Raw genomic sequence first — 18121 nt, 5'->3', positions numbered from 1 at the left:
TCTCAGAAGGTTTAAATCTATGGAAAGACCGATTTTCTCTCTTTTTTTTTTTTTTGAGATGGGGTCTTGCACTGTGGTCCAGGCTGGAGTGCAGTGGCGCAATCTGGGCTCACTGCAAGTTCCACCTCCTGGGTTCACGCCATTCTCCTGTCTCAGCCTCCCGAGCTGCTGGGACTACAGGCGCCTGCCACCACGCTCGGCTAATTTTTCGTATTTTTAGTTGAGACGTGGTTTCACAGTGTTGACCAGGATGGTCTTCTGACCTCGTGATCCTCCCACCTCAGTCTCCTAAAGTGCTGGGATTACAGGCGTGAGCCGTGCCCGGTCTTATTTTCTTTTTTCTTTTTCTTTCTTTCTTTTTTTTTTTTTCAAGATGGAGTCTCACTCTGTCACCCATGCTGGAGTGCAGTGGCGCGATCTCCACTCACTACAACCTCCACCTCCTGGGTTCAAGAGATTCTCCTGCCTCAGCCACCCTAGTAGCTGGGATTACAGGTGCCTGCTACCACACCCAGCTAAGAAAGACCTATTTTCATTCTTAAAGAACAGTGAGAAATATTTAAGATACTTACTTATGTTGTTTCACATTCTAATGCCTCCCTAATCATCCACCAACACATTACAAATAAACACCAATGTACAGCATGAATTGAGACAAAGGTTCCATGATATGTCTCAGACATGTCATTTCCAACAAAGCCTACTGGAGTCTTTATTAAATTAAATGCTTTTTACTTACAGCAAGATTCACATGGCTTCTTCAGAAATCCTAGGGCTTCAAAAGTAAATAAAAATTTACTAAAGTTTTCAAAATAAATTTTGTTCTTAAATTTTTAATCACACTGATTTACTGCAGGGATAAAATACATTCAAGTGTTTCAAATATTTGAAACATTTTTAAAACCCAAGAAGTTATAATAATAGCTCTTTCTCACTGTGATTATACTTGCAATATTTTCCTAAAATTATTTTAAAAGATTTTTTCAGTATTTAATTACTCATAGACATTGTGCAATATTATCAAATTATATTTAAATAATTATTTAAATATTCAAATGTATGCATATATAAAATATTAGAAAATCATAAATATACATGCCCTTAAAGGAATACTCACATTTTAGATTAGTTAAAAAACACAGATTCAATTATTGATAAACGTGCAGTTGAATACAGTTTTCTAAACTATATTCAAAAGCATAGTCAAACTTTAGTATCTTATGAGTAAACACCTCAAATTTTGTCTAACCACATCTTTATGTATAGTGTGGTGTTATATGCTTCATTATCATTATGAAGGTTTACATGTTAAACTGTCAAAGATGTAGTGTGGTAATGAACAGATAATTTCAGATCAATTTAATCAATCAACTTACCCCATAACTTCTACGACTTATCCTCAGCCGATTATTATGTTAGACATTATGATGTTGTTAATTAATGTATTCAGATTTGATGGGTTATTTTTCTAACATAATTTTAGATCACGATATGAATTTAAAGTAAAATTAATTACTTCTTATTTCCAAGAAAGTAATGCATTGGTGCTCCACATGAAATTAAAATGAACTTACATTAAAATTATTTAACATTACATTTTAAAAATTATTTAATGATAATATTTAAAGAGAAAACTTGTTTATCAATATATGTTGCATCACCATATGAATAGGAACATACCTATTGTATTAGTCTGTTTTCACACTGTTGATAAAGACATACCGAAGAATGGATAATTTAGAAAGAAAAGAGGTTTAATTGGTCCACAGTTCCACATGGCTGGGGAGGTCTCAAAATCATGGCAGAAGGCAAAGAGGAGCAAAGTCACATCTTACATGGATGGCCGCAGGCAAAAACAGGGAACTTGTGCAGAGGACCTCTTCTTTATAAAACCATCAGACCTGTGAGACTTATTCACTATCATGAAGACAGCATGAGAAAGACCCACCCCCATGATTCAGTTACCTCCCACTGGGTGCCTCTCATGACACATAGGAATTGTGGGAGTTACAATTCAAGATGAGATTTGGGTGGGAACACAGCCAAACCATATCACCTATGAAACTCGAGAATAGTTGTTACATGAAAATTGTATGTGTAAATATTTCCAAGATTTTTGTGTAACTAGTATTTACCTTATTGGGATATTTTGAGGTAAAAATGAGATAATGCATGTAAAATACTTCAGTCATTAAATGAATTAGCTAAATGGTACATGCTGATAGACAAATTTCAAGAACTCTCATGACTGGAAAAAAGCTTTAGTTTGGATCACCAGGCAAAGAACGGCAGCTAGCTCTTGAGTACAAACTTGGGCACCATGGAAAGTCAGTGTTAAAAGGAAGGGATGAAGAGCAGTCATGCCCCATAAACATTTTCAGAAACAAAAACTTGTGTCTACTTGTATTTAAATTTTTTTTTGCTTCTCTAAATTTGGATATTCAGTTTGATGAATTATTTACCCTGTCACTCTTGGATTTTCTAATTCTTTAAAAATATACTATTTTTGCCAGCTTGTTTGCATATTTTTAAGAGGTTGTATTTGGATTGAACTAAACATTTATTAAGTAATTTGCAAAATTTAAGAAAAGAGACTTTCATGGGATTAATCTATAATTTAAAGGATAAATGGATATCACTAGAAATTCTAAGATGGAATTTTGAAGAATTTCAGGGTAATCCTGGAAACTTCTAAATATGATTGTAGGAGGCGCTCCTTGAATAGAGGTGATGGCTATTAAATAAGCTTATCAAATGATTTGCCTTGAGACGGTAACCAAAGTATGGTGACAGGATTGATTAGATGCCAAAACAATAAAAGCACCTGGAGCTAAGCTACATTGATGGGGTATGTCCTGTTTGATAACAGGGTTTTATTCCTAACTAGCATTCTGGTTCAAAATCCATCAGGTTTAGCGACTTTCCTATCTCTTTCACTCCATCCCCATCCACCCACTGATTTCTTTTGTTCCTATGGACGTTATTATGCGACCCAGTTTATTGCATTTGACTGATATGGTTTTGAATAAATGTATAAATATACACATATGTGTGTTTGTGTGTGTGTGTGTAATCAAACAAGTATATTACTCAAAAGTAGAAAACAATGAACAGTGGAAGTCAAACTCTTGTTTGTTTTTCTGTTTTTTTTTTTTTTTGAGAGGAAGCAATTGAAGAAATGAGAAATTAAATTAAATTTATCTTTTAATTGGGATACCCCCCAATTGGCACTTGTTTTGTGTTCATAAAATTCTTTACATTTTGTATTGGAAATAAAATTTTATATTTGTATCCCACTGTTCATACATAGTATAATGTGCTTCGCAATTAGGAAATAATAAAATAGCGATAAAAATTTTAAGTATTTAGAAAATAAATGGAGGTTATTTTCCAAATATAATTCCCATGAGCATGTAGGTAAATAGAAGAGAGGAGAGAAATTTTCTGAGCGAATATTAAGGAAGATGCATGTTTGGGAATGAGGGAGGGAGAATGGAGTCTGAATTACAGACAGATTATGTAGAGGATAAGTATTTTTCACATTACTGTTGTTGGTTGCAATTTTAGCAGCCTCTCTTTCTATCACAGTTGAAGATAAATGGGAAGGGTGCTTTATTATTTCCACTTTTGAAAGTCCTTATTTTTCTCCATGCTGGCAGGTCTACCTTAGATCAGTAAGGTCTGTGGCTGTCCAGATGCACATCATAATCTGCACAGAAACCTACCATTTAGTCAAAAACCAAAAAGTAACTGGGACGCCTATGCTTTGTTTCTTTCTGGCCTTTAATTGCTACACTCATTCACTTTCTGGTTGTGCTTTTAGCACTTAACACCAATGCCAGAGAATGGTGATTTGCTCTTTAGTAAATAGGATAATAGTACACAAATGCTGAAAAAATAAATGTCAAAATGAGACGCTCCATATCAAAAGGCCTCTAATCCCCAGATTACTCTCATTGTCTCATAGATAAACAGCTGACAGATTAACAGTATACTTTTTAATCCATTTTCAGAGTGTCAAACTTGTCAGCAAGCATTCGCCAAGTTAACTTTGTTAAGATTCCCTATGGCCACCATTGCAGAAAACGCAGACAAAGGCAACCCCATGCTCTGTTGTGCCAAGATAGGTGGGTACTACAGAAATATAGGAGTTTTCTGAACATATTTGTTTTTCTGATTTTTGATTTCTAAACCCTGAGTAGGAGATTATAATATGGGGAAAAGGGAATGGCAAGAAGTTGAGAGGTCAAGTTGCCATTTTCTATACATTGAGCCAAGCCTGCTCCATGGTAGCTGAAGAGGTGGCAGAACCACAACAGGAGGATGCACAGCTGGGCCCAAGTTTGCCTTGGAACTGATCAATATTGGTGGTTAACAAGAGTGAATGTTAGGGAATTACACAAGTCAGCTTTGAAACATACTGTCTCAGTCCATTTAGGCAGCAACAACAACATAGCATACCCTAGGTGGTTTTTAGCCCATTCTTGAGTTTTTGTTTTTTGTTTGTTTCGTTTGTTGTTTCTTGTTGAGATAGGGTCTTGCTCTGTCACCCTTGCTGGAGTGCAGTGGCACAATCATGGCTTACTGCAGCCTCGATCTCCTGGGCTGGGGAGATTCTCTCTCTTCAGCCTCCCAAATAGCTGGAATTACAGGCCTGCACCATGCCCAGCTACTTTTAAAATTTTCTGTGGAGATGCAGTCTCTATGACCCCAGGAGTGATCACCCGATTTTAACTGTTTTTCACTTTCTATCATTGGAGGAAGCACTGAGAAGGGTAGGAATGACAGCCTTGAAGAGCTGATGCCACCCCTCTCTGATCTCCCAGCAGTGGCCCCATGACATGGAGACAAATTCTGTGTGCTTGGGGAAGAGACAGCACAGCAATTGTGGAACCTTCCATTAAACCTCAGTGCTGCCCTGTCAAAGCAAAAAGCGACACCAGTCAGAACTCAGTCAGTGCCCAGAGAAGGGGCATTTAGAGTAACCCTAGCAAGAGGGGAATCGTCCATCCCAGTGGTCAGAACCTGAGTCTTGCTACTATGAGATAAAGGCCTCTGGGATCCTAAATAAACTTGAAAGACAGTCTAGGCCACAAGGACTGCAATTCCTGGTCAAGTCCTGGTGCTGTGCTGGGCTTGGAGCCAGTGGATTTGTGGGGTCTGTGACCTGGGGCAGCCAAAGGAATGCTTATGGCAACCCTCCCCAACCCCAGGCAATGCAGCTCACAGCTCTGGGAGACACTACTTCTTTTGGCTTGAGACAAGACAGGGAAAAGTAAAGAGGACTTGGTCTTGCAACTTGGATACTAGCTCAGCCACAGTAAAAGAGGGCATCCAGCAGGCCTCCATTCTAGACCCCAGCTCATGGACATTTCTAGAAACAGCTTGGGCCACATGCAAAACCACCTTCTTGAAGAGGACCCAGTCCTGACAGGATTCAGCCCCTGCTGTCTAAAGAGGCCCCTGGGCCCTAAATAGTCAACAGTGATAGCCAGGCAGCACTTGCCATGGGCCTTGGGTGAGACTCAGAGATGTGCTGGTTTCAGGCGAGACCTAGCACATTCTCACCTGTGGTGGCTAAAGGAAGAGACTCAATCTGCTTGAGAAAAGCAGACAGAAGAGTAAAGTGGACTTTGTCAGGTACCTTAGGTTAAGGAGCTCAGCCACAGTGCAGTAGAGCACTAAAGCAGATTCTTGGGGTCCTGACTCCAGGCCTTAGCTTGTTAGCAACATTTCTGGACCTGTTCTGGGCCAAAAGCGAGCCCACTGACCTGTAGTGAGAGTCTCATGCCTCACAGCATTCACCACATGCTAACTGAGGAGTCTTTGGTCCTTGATTGAACATTGGGGGTACCCAGGCAATACTCACAACAGACCTGGCATGGTAGTGGCTACAAGAAGAAATTCCTCTGCTTGTGAAAACGGGAAGGAAGAGTTGGAAGGACTTTGTCTTCTCGCTTAAGTGCCAGCTCAGCCACAGTGGAATACAGCACCAAGTAGATTTGTAAGTTTTTTGACTCCAGACCCTGGTTCCCAGACTGCATCTCTGAACCCACCTGGGGATGGGGGAACTTGCTGACCTAAAAGGAAGGACACAAGCCTTGCTGGCTTTGCTATCTGCCAATTACAGAGCCCTAGGGCATTGAATGAATGTAGTTGGCAGCCAGGCAGTGGTTACTGCAGGCTTTAGGTGACATCTAGTGCCATGCTTGTTTTAGGTCTGACTCAGTACAGTCCCAGTGGTGGTGGCTATAGGGGTGCTTGCATCACCTTGCCCCAATCTCTAGGCCATTCAGCAGAGAGAGAGAGAGAGAGAGAGAGAGAGAAATTCTGTTTTTTTGGGAGAAATTAAGGGAAGGCAACAAAAGTCAGTGCAGGATAATCTACAGATTCTTCTGGATCTTATCCAGGACCACCAAGGCAGTTCCTCTACAACTCTAAATTGCCACAGCATTACTGGGCTAGGGGTGCTCCCTAATGCAAAAATGGCTGCAGTGAACCAAAACATAGATCACAAAACCCAAGTTGTCTCAAATACCTGGAAAGCCTTCCTAAGAAGGATGGGTAGAAACCAGGTCCAGACAGTAAAGACTACAATTAATATCTATCTGTTCAATGCCCAGATACTGATGAACATCTACAAGCATCATAACCATCCAGGAAAACATAACCTCACCTAATAAACCAAATAAGGCACAAGAGACCATTCCTGGAGAAACAGAGATGTATGACCTTTCAGACAGAGAATTCAACATACCTGTTTTGAGGAAACTTAATGAAAGTCAAGATAACACAAACAAGCAAATCATAATCCATCAGATACATTTGACAAAGAGATTGAAATAATTTTAAAAAATCAAGAAGACATTCTAGAGTTAAAAAATCTGACTGACATACTAAAAAATACATGAGTCTCCCAAAAGCAGAATCAATCAAGCAGAAGAAAGAAGCAATGAACCTGAAGATAAGCTATTTGAAAATACACAGAGAAGACAAAGTAAGAAAGAATAAAAATGAATGAAGTAATTACAAGATATAGAAAATAGCTTCAAAAGGGCAAACTTATAAGTTATTGACCTTAAAGAGGAGGTAAACAGAGAGGTAGGCATAGAAAGTATTTTCAAAGAGAGAGTAACAGAGAACATCCCAAACCTAGAGAAACATATCAATATTGAGGTATAAGAAAGTTATAGAACATCAAGCAGATTTAATCCCCAAAAGACTATCTTAAGACCTTTAATAATCAAACTCCTAAAGGTCAAGGATTTAAAAAGGATCCTCAAAGCAGTAAGAGGAAAGAAACAAATAGCATGCATAGAATTCCAATATGCCTGACAGCAGACTTTTCAGTGGAAACCTTACAGGCCAGGAGAGAATGGCATGACACAATTAAAATGCTGAAGGAACAATACCTTTACCCTAGAATAGTATATCTGGAGAAAGTATCCTTCAAGCATGAAGAAGAAATAAAGACCTTCCTAGACAAACAACAGCTGAGAGACTTCGTCAATGCGAGACCTGTACCACCAGAAATGTTAAAGGGAATTATTCAATCTGAAAGAAAAGGATGTTAATGAGCAAGGGGAAATCATCCGAAGGTACAAAACTCACTGGTATAGTAAGCATACAGAAAAACATAGAATAGCGTAACATTGTAATGGTGGTATGTAAACTACTCTTGTCTTAAGTAGAAAGTCTAAATGATGAACCAATAAAAGATAATAACTACAACAACTTTTTAAGACGTAGTAAAATAAGAAATAAAGAGAAATAACAAAAAATTAAAAAGTGGAGGGAAGAGTCACAGTGTAGAATTTTTACTAGTGTTCTTTTGCATGCGTGTTTGTTTGTTGTATATACAATGAATGGTAAGTTGTTATCAGTTTAAAATAATTGGCAATAAGATAGTATTTCAGTGACTCATGGTAAATTCAAATAAAAAAACACAATAGATTAAAAAATTCAAAAGCAAGAAATTAAAACATACAACCAGAGAAAATGACCTTCACTAAAAGGAAGACAGAAAGAAGGGAAAGAAGAAATAGCAGACAGGAAAACAAATAACAAAATGACAGGTGTAAGTCCTTATTTATCAATAATAGCATAGAATGTAAACAGACTACACTCTCAAATTAAAAGACATAGAGTGGCTGAATAGATAAAGAAAGAAAGACCCAACGATCTGTTACCTACAAGAAATACACTTCACCTATAAAGTCACATAAGGAGTGAAAATAAAGGGATGGAAAAAGATTTTCCATGCAAATGGAAACCAGAAAGGAACAGGAGTAGCCATACTTTTATCAAACAAAAGAAATTTCAAGACAAAAGATTTAAAAAAGAAACAAAGAAGGTTATTACATAATGCAAATGGTTCCATTCAACAACAGGATATACCAGTTATAAACATTTATGCATCCAACACTGATACATAAAGCAAATACATAAAGCAAATACATAAAGCAAAAACAGATACATAAAGCAAATATTAATAGAGCTAAAGGAAGAGACAGACCCAAGTACAATAATAACTGGAGATTTTAACACTCTTCTTTTAGCATCAGACAGATCATTCAGGCAGAATACCCACAAAGAAACATTTAACTTCATCTCCGCTATATACCAAATGAACATAATCGATATTTATAGAACATTTCATTCAATGGCTGCAGAATACACATTCTTCCCCTCACCACGTGGATTATTTTCATATAGACCATATATTAAGCACCACAGCAAGTCTTAAAATATTTTAAAAATTGAAAATATATCAATTATCTTCTCTTACTACAATGGTATGAAACTATAAATCAATAATAGAAAAGATTTGGGAAACTATACAAACATATGGAAATTAGGCAATATGCTCCTGAATGATCTATTAAGAATAATTTTTTTTTTAATTCTTGAAACAAATGATAATGGAAACACAACATACCAAAAACCTATGGGATGCTGCAAAAGCAGTACTAAGAGGAAAGTTTACAGCTATAAGTGTCTACATCAAAAAGTAGAAAATCTTCAAATAAACAATCTAACAATTTATCTTAAAGAGCTAGAAAAGCAAGATCAAACCAAATGCAAAATTAATAGAAGAAAAATAATAAAGATCAGAAAAAATAAATAAAATTGAAATTAAGAAAATGACACAAAAGATCAATGAAACAAAGCGTTGCTTTTTGAAAGATAAACAAAATTGACAAAATATTAGCCAAACTGAGAATAAAAAAGAGAAGATCTAAATAAATAAAATCAGAGATGAAAAAGCAGACGTTACAATTTATACCAAATAAATTTAAAGGATCATTAGAGGTTTATGTGAGCAACCATATGCCAATATACTGCCACACAATAAAAGCCATATGATACAGACTCTCATTTGATATCACACTGAATGAAAAAAAATTAACCCTCTCCTCTAAGATCTGGAACATGGCAAGGATGCCCACTATCACCACAATTATTCACCATAGTACTGGACATACTAGCTAGAGCAATCAGACAAGAGAAAGATATAAAGGGCATCCAAACTGGAAAGAAAGAAGTCAAATTATCTTTCGTTGCAGTAGACATGGTCTTACCTTTGGAAAAACCTAACAGCTCCACCAAAAATATAAAAAACTATTAAAACTGACAAGTTCAATAATGTTTCAGGACACAAAATTAACATATAAAATCTGTAGAATTTATATATGCCAGCAACAAACTGAAAAAGAAATCAAGAAAATAATCCAATTTTTAATAAGTGCAAATAAAATACCTAGGAATTACCCAAAGTGAAAGATATCTACAATGAAAACAATAAAACATGTATGAAAGAAATTAAAGAGGACACACAATAATGTAAATATATTTCATGTACATGGATTGGAAGAATCAACATTTTTAAAAAGGTCATACTACTTGTATTAGCCTATTTTCATGCTGCTGATAAAGACATACTCGAGGGTGGGAAGAAAAAGAGGTTTAATGGACTTGCAATTCCACATGGCAGGGGAGGCCTCACAATCATGGCAGAAGGAAAGGAAGAGCAAGTAACATCTTACATGGATGGCTGCAGGCAAAGAGAGATCTTGTGCTGGGAAACTCCCATTTTAAAAATCATCAGATCTCATGAGACTCATTCATCATCATGAGAATAGTGCAGGAAAGACTACCCCCATAAATCAATCACCCCCCACCAGGTTCCTCCCACAACACGTGGGAATTGTGGGAGTTACAATTCAAGATGAGATTTGGGTAGGGACACAGCAAACCAATCACTACCCTAAGCAATCTACAGATTCAAAGCAATTCCTATCTGAAGACTAATAACATTCTTCATATAAGTAGAAAAAAGGTCCTAAGATTCATATCGAACCAAAGAAGATCCAGAATAGCCAAAGTTATCATGAGCAAAAATAACAAAACTGGAAACAAATTACCTAACTTCAAGTTATTTTACAAACGTGTAGTAACCAAAACAGCATGGTACTCACATAAAAAACAGATACCTATACCAGTAGAACAGAATATCAAGAAACAAATCCATAAATCTACAGCTAACACATTTTTGCCAATGGTGCCAAGAACCTATATTGTGGAAAGGACACTGAAGAATAAATGGTGCTGAGAAAACAGGATATCTATATGGAGAAGAATGAAACTGGACCCGTATCTCTTGCCATATACAAAAATCAAATTAAAATGGATAAGGACTTAAATCTAAGACCTCAAACTGTAAAAGTATAATTGGATTGATTTAACACAAAGAAAGAATAAATGCTTGAGGGAATGGATGTCACATTTATCCTTATGTGATTATTATACATTTCATGCCTGTTTCGAAATATCTCACATACCCTATAAATGTATGCACCCACTATTTACCCATAACAAATTAAAAATAAAAAACAAATTAAAAAAATAAAATGAGGTTGTATATGTGAGCCCTAATCTATTACGATTGTGTTTCCTATGTGAGAAGAGGCAATTAGGACAAAGACACAAATGGAGGGATGACAAGGTGAGGATATAAACAAAGATCACCATCTACAAGTCAAGGACAGAGGTCCCCAGGAGAAAACAACTCTGCTGACATGACTTCAGACTTTCAACTTACATAACTGTGACAAAATACATTTCTACTGTTTAAGCCACTCAATCTGTGGTACTCTGTGATCCCCCTAGCAAATTAATATAGTCAAATCCTAGACATATTTAATAAAAGTTGTAATACTTTTGGAAATCTCTCTTTTAAACATCATTTAAACATTCTGACAACCTTCTATAATTCAAGTTAATCTATCTCCTAGCCCTTCCTCCACCATCTTTGATGTCAGAAATAGCAGACCAAACTGTCTAAGAAATATATATTGACATTTTGCACATGTATTATTGAGATATTAATCCTTTTAGATATTAATTGAGATATTAATCCTTTTAGATATTAATCCTTTTTCATTATCTTAAAATCATATATATATATTTAAAGGAACATAAGATATGGAATGTGGTTTTCAACACACATATTATCTGATATTATCTGTAAATTATCTTAAATATCCTCTCTCCTATTTCAAATATTTCTCAATATTTTCATAATACTGATATTTCACAGAGTAAGTCCAACATTGTTAAAGTGTGCTAATTTACTCTCAAAATTTTTAGATTTAGATGTAAATGTCTTTAACGTTTTATATAATACTTTTAAAACTCTGTTATTTTCACATAGTTTAAATATATGTCTAATGTTTTCAATGATATACAACATTTTAATACAGGCAAACACACATGATAATAAATATGAAAATCATTCACATAATGGGAAAAAGAGAACTGTGTGTGTGTGTGTGTGTGTATTTGACTCTTGAGCAACGCAAGGAGGTTGTGGCACAGCCCCCCTGCACAGTCAAAAATCCATGTACAACTTTTCATTCCCGAAAAATTTAACTACTAAAACCTACTGTTGACTGAAATGCTTACTGATAGCATAAACAATAAATTAACACATATTTTGTATGTTATATTATCATATACTGTGTTTTTACAATAAAGTAAGCTAGAGAAAAGAAAATGTTATTAAGAAAACATAAGAGAGAGAAAACATGTTTACAGATCATTAAGTCAAAGTGGATCAAAATAAAGGTCTTCATCCTCTTCATGTTGAGTAGGTTGAGGAAAAAGAGGAAGAGGAGGCCTAGATCTGGCTTTCTCAGGGCAGAGAGAAGCGGTGGAGGAGGTGGAAGGAGAGGCAGAGTAGGCAGGCACACTTGGTGTTAATTTTATGGAAATACATTATGATTTTTGCTTGACTTTTTGCTTTTTTATTTTTTCTGAAATATTCCTATATGATACTAATCCTTCTATCATTTTCTTTAGTTTCCGTGCCCACCATTTCATAGAAGGAGTCAAAAGCAATCTTGAGTAATTGGAACTCTACTGCCAAATTCCCTAAGATCCATTTATTTTCTGGCTGTCTTCTTTCTCATTGTCTGGCAGTGGTTCAGAAGTGCTCATCTCCATCAAGTCATCTTCGGTTAATTCCTCTGGTGTAGTAACTATTAGATCTTTTATTTCTACATGACCCTTATCATGAAATTATTCACCAAACCCCATTATTTTTGCCATATTCACATTTTTCATGATTTCCTTGATTGGCTTTTTATAAATTCTGTGAAGTCATGCACAACATGTGAACACAGTTTTCTCTAGCAAGAATTTATTGTTTTAGGCTTGATTACTTTCAAGGCTGTTTCTATAACAGTAATGGCATTTTCAACAGTGTAATCCTTTCAGACTTTTATGATCTTTTTCCTATTGGGGTTTTCAACCACATAATTTTTTTTATTTGTATAGATGTAAGGGGGTATATTTGCAGTTGGTTACATGGATGTGTTGCCTACTGGTATATAAGTCCTTTCTCACACTGCTAATAAAGACATACCCAAGGCTGGGTAATTTATAAAGGAAAGAGGTATAATTGACTCACAGTTTCACATGGCTGGGGAGGACTCATAATCATGTTGAAACGCAAATGAGGAGCTAAGTCACGTCTTAGACGGTGGAAGGCAAAGAGAGCACACTCCCTTTTATAAAACTATCATATCTTGTGATACTTATTCACTATCATGAGAACAGCATGGGGAAAAACCCACACCCCATGACTCAATTACCTCCCACTGGGTCCCTCCCACAAGTGGGAATTATGGGAGCTACAAATTAAGATATGATTTGGGTGGCGACACAGCCAAACCATATCAATACCCATATTTATAGCTGACAAAACTGAGATATAAATTGGCTAAATAAGAAGTCATAAGGCTTGTAAATGGCAGAGGTTAGATTCAAATCCTCACTGTCTTACTCTACATTCCTCTTCTACACTATATTCCTACTCTATATTCCTCTTCATTTAGTGATTCATCTGCCAAACATTCATTTATTGTGAGGCATCATTTTATAAATACCATAGAACACATTTTAATAAGGCAATGGAAATCTTCTAAGCTCTAGAAAAAAAAATAAAATTGTGGCATTTTGTAATAGGTTCAAGGAAATCCTCAGGATCGTTAAGGTAGGGAGAAAAATGGACTGAGAGTGCTTTTTAGGACTATTAGAATATTCATTTAAAAATAATCAAATTCTGAAATTTGATTTAAATATAAAATATGATTATGCTCAAAATAGCAACCAGTGCTCTCAAAAAGAAAACAGAGAAAAGAAAAGACTTTGAGGAGGAGATCATAATTTGAAAATGCAAAACCAGTTTACCGTATTTTAGGTAATTTTTGTGTTTAAGATCCTCTCTAAAGATATTTTTGACGCTATAGAAAGTTGTAAGACATTTTTTAAAATGTATCAGACCCTCAAGAAACAATTTAACTAAACCATGCTTTAGAAAACTAAAACTAAACGGTCCACCTGATCCTGATCATTGAAACCTAAGTTCCCCAAATTCCTAAGCAGCTCCCGGGGACTCTCTTAAGTGGAGAGAGAACCTGCCTCATTAGGGTATTCACATAATATTTCAATTACGCAAAATACAGAAACCCTCCAACGCAGTCAACTCGTAGAATTTTAATTTAAAGATTATTCTCTATCTTCCTTGTTATCTATTGACCTAATTAGGAAAGAGCAAATACAAATATTATTTTTCTAACAAAGTGGCTGATAATAAATTTATGAAGTTCTGATTGTTAATTAGAGAAAGAAATAAAAGAAAAATTACATTTAACAATAGGAATGGTATCATCCATTGGGCCGGGCGTGGTGGCTCACACCTGTAATCCCAGCACTCTGGGAGGCTGAGGCGGGTGGATCACGAGGTCAGGAGATCTAGACCATCCTGGCTAACATGGTGAAACTCCGTCTCTACTAAAAATACAAAAAATTAGCTGGGCATGGTGGCAGGAGCCTGTAGTCCCAGCTAATCGGGAGGCTGAGGCAGGAGAATGGCATGAACCCTGGAGGCAGAGCTTGCAGTGTGCCGAGATTGTGCCACTGCACTCCAGCCTGGGTGACAGAGTGAGACTCCGTTTAAGAAAGAAAGAAATAAAGAAAGAATGGTGTCATCCATTTCCCTGCTCATTTTATTGCCTCCTATAAAATTAAAGATAAGGCTAGGTGTAGTGGCTCACGCCTGTAATCCCAACACTTTAAGAGGCCCAAGCGGGAAGATTGCTTGAGCCCAGGGGTTTAAGATCAGCCTGCTCAACATAGCAAGATCCAGTCTCCACAAAAAATACAAAAATTAGCTGGTTGTGATGGCACGTACCTTTAGTCCCAGCTACTTGGGAGGCTGAGGTGGGAGAATTGTTTGCACCTGGCAGGTCAAGGCTGCAGTTAGCCATGATGACACCACTGCAATCCAGACTGGGCAACAAAGTGAGACCCTGTCTAAGAAAAAAAAATCTATAAGAAAAATTAAAGATAGCCAGACATAATCACATATTAAGATGATTAAAATAATATGCCTAAATCGTTCATCATTTACAAAGAAATTCATTAGAGTCTTAAAGATAAGATTTAAAAGATGAATTGTTGTCAGTAAATAATCTTGCATATACATTAAAACATTAGAGTTCACTAGACCATATGGTCTCAAAAAACATTTCTCTCACATTAAGCTTTCCTCTTTCTTTAAAAATAAATGTTTTAAACCAACAATGTCAATTAGGCTTTATCTGAGCCCCCAATTCTTTAAAAATAATCAGTAACTTTAAATTTAAAGTTTTTCTTCTGTCCCTTTTTTTTCTTAGTGGGTGGTTTGTATTTAATATAAAATATTTAAAACAGGTACAATTATGATATTTCCCTAATTCCAATGTTTACAATAGCAAAATAACATTTTTGTGACAATTGCAATGACTTTTTGTGAATTCTGCCTGTACCTTATATCTGGGAACTATGTACCAACATGGAAATGTAGAGAAACCCAACAATTTTCTTAGAAAGACAGACTTATTCCTGTGACAGTGAAGGTCACACATATTCTCAGGCCTGTTGAACATCTGAAAAGCAGAGATTTTAAAGAGAGATTGCTTTTTTCCCCCTGTGTAGCATTTTGAAATCTTTCTAAGTGAGGAAAAAATATGACAGGCACAGAAGTGATTTCAAAAAAAAAATGGTGGCGTAGGCAGCTCTAAGCTCCTTTTCTCACAACTAAAACATTTAAAAAACAATGAAAAACCGTCAGAATCAACTTTGTCAGAACTCTGAAAAACAGCCAAAGATTTATAGCAACCAAGTGAACACTGAATCAACAAAAAGGCAACTTTAAAATGAGAGAGAGGATCTGTGGCATTGTTACTTGCTCTTGTCACACCTCTTCCCCAGTTTGGTGACAGTCCTAGTCCTGAAAACAATTGTCCATGTTGCTAGGGTGCCATCGTGGTCCTTGGATTCAGAAAGAAAAAAAAAAAAAAGCATGCCTTATTGATAAATTATAGTGTAAATCTGTTCTTACCTACCTGGAGACAAGCTGAAGGACTAAGAAAATGTGCTCATCTCTGTTTCACTGAACTCACCTAAGGCCAGAAAAGTAAGCATTTTTTGAAAACATTGGTGAATAACAAACCACAGATATCTGGGGCAAAAAATCATGGCTGAGATAACACATACAACAGAATTCCTAAAACCAGAGAGGAAAACCTGCTAGACCGTTCTTTGGAAAATGAGGGTGTTCAAAGTCACCTGTGTAGATGGGGGACCTTAGAAAGCTATACACATGATGAGGACAAGATGCATGATCAAAAAGTTTTGCAAAGATCAGGGACTCTCACATTTGGCCAATCTCTAGATTCAGTGCAAATCTGGCGAAAAGTGTTGAAGGAGAGATGCAGCATGAAATCCACTGGCAAAAAGTAAGAGATACAAGTTTTGTTAGTTTGTTTTCTAGCTCCTAGTGTTCATAGAAATGTATATTGAAACACTACATGAATACAGCTACAGAACAAAGGCTTCAGTAACCAACACACAGCAATGAACACAATCTCTGCAAAATAGATGGGAAAAGTTACTAGACAAATAGATTAGGAAAGCCTTCAAAAAAAACAAACAAAAAACACACCCTGGGAAAAGCAAAGAACCTGATTTCTAGAGTTACCATATTTTAATATTCAAATATGCTGTTTTCAACAAATAACCACAGGGAATACAAAGAAACACAAAACTATGTGTCATTTAATGGAACAAAGTAAATCAACACGAGTATTAGATTAAATAGACATTAGATTAAATAGACAGAGATTGTCTTGGTCCATTTTGTGCTGCTGTAACAGAATACCTGAAACTGGGTAATTTATAAACTCTAGAAATGTATTTTTCAAAGCTATGGAGGCTAGGAAGTCTAAGATCAAGTCACCGGCTGGTTAATTATCTGATGAGGGTCCTGTCCTTGCTTCCAAGATGGCACCTGTAATGCTTCATCTTCTAAAGGAGAGGAATGTTATGTCTTCATGTGGCAGAAGATAGAAGACTGAATTCCCTCATTATATAAGAGCACCTAGGCCTGGGTGCGGTGGCTCACACCTGTAATCCCAGCACTTTGGGAGGCTGAGGCAGGCGGATCACGAGGTCAAGAGGTCACCTGACCAACAGGGTGAAACACCGTCTCACAAAAATTAGCTGGGCGTGGTGGTGGGCACCTGTAGTCCCAGCTACTCGGGAGGCTGAGGGAGGAGAATCGCTTGAATCCGGGAGGTGGAGGTTGCAGTGAGCTGAGACAGCATTGCTGCGCTCCAGCCTGACAACAGAGCAAGACTCTGTTTCAAAAAATAAATAAATAACAATAAAAATAAATAAATAAGCGCACCTAATCCCATTCATGAAGGTGGAGCTTTCTTGACTCAATCACCTCTCAAGGCCATACCTCCCAATACTGTTGGATGGAGGATTATCTTTCAACATGAATTTTGGAGGTGACAAAAACATTCAAACCATAGCGCTCTGTCCCTAGGCCCCCCAAATTCAGGTCCTTCTCAAATAAAAAATACATTCTTTTCATCCCAAATGTTAACTCACTTTTGTACCAACATAAAAGTCTAAAATATAGAATCTCATGTAAATCAGATATTGATAAGACTTATTTTATAAGATTTTATAAGATTTATCTTGAGGCAAATTCCCTCTACAACTGAGAAGCCCGTGAAAATAAATTACGTGCCTCTAAAATTCAATGGTGGAACAGGCATAGGATAGATTTTCCCATTACAAAATGGAAAACCAGAAAAGAAGAACGGGACAATAGATCTCAAATAAGCCAAAAACCCAACAGGGCAATCAAAATTAAATCTTTAGGTTTGTGAATAATGTTTGACTCCATGGCTTACCTCCTCAACACACTGGGCTACAAATTGAGTCTCCAACGTCCAAAAGCATACAACCTTCATGACTTTGTTAGGCATAGCCCACAGCGCAGCTCTTGTGTGCTGGAGTTGGGTGCCTGTGGCTCTTTATGAATGGCATTGCATGCTGGTGGCTCCATAGTCACTGGATACTGGGGACATCCCATCCACCAAGACTCTACTAGATATAGGTTTAGTGGACACTTGCTGCAGTGGCTCTGCCCCTGTGGCAGGTCTATTCCTGAAGCTCAAGGCTCTCTGAGGCATACTTTGAAATGTACATTGAGGCAGCCTGC

This window comes from Theropithecus gelada, chromosome 3, assembly GCF_003255815.1.
Source record: "Theropithecus gelada isolate Dixy chromosome 3, Tgel_1.0, whole genome shotgun sequence".
Lineage (NCBI taxonomy): Eukaryota > Metazoa > Chordata > Mammalia > Primates > Cercopithecidae > Theropithecus > Theropithecus gelada.
The sequence above is the reverse complement of the archived record's forward strand: the minus strand, read 5'-3'. Positions refer to the sequence as shown.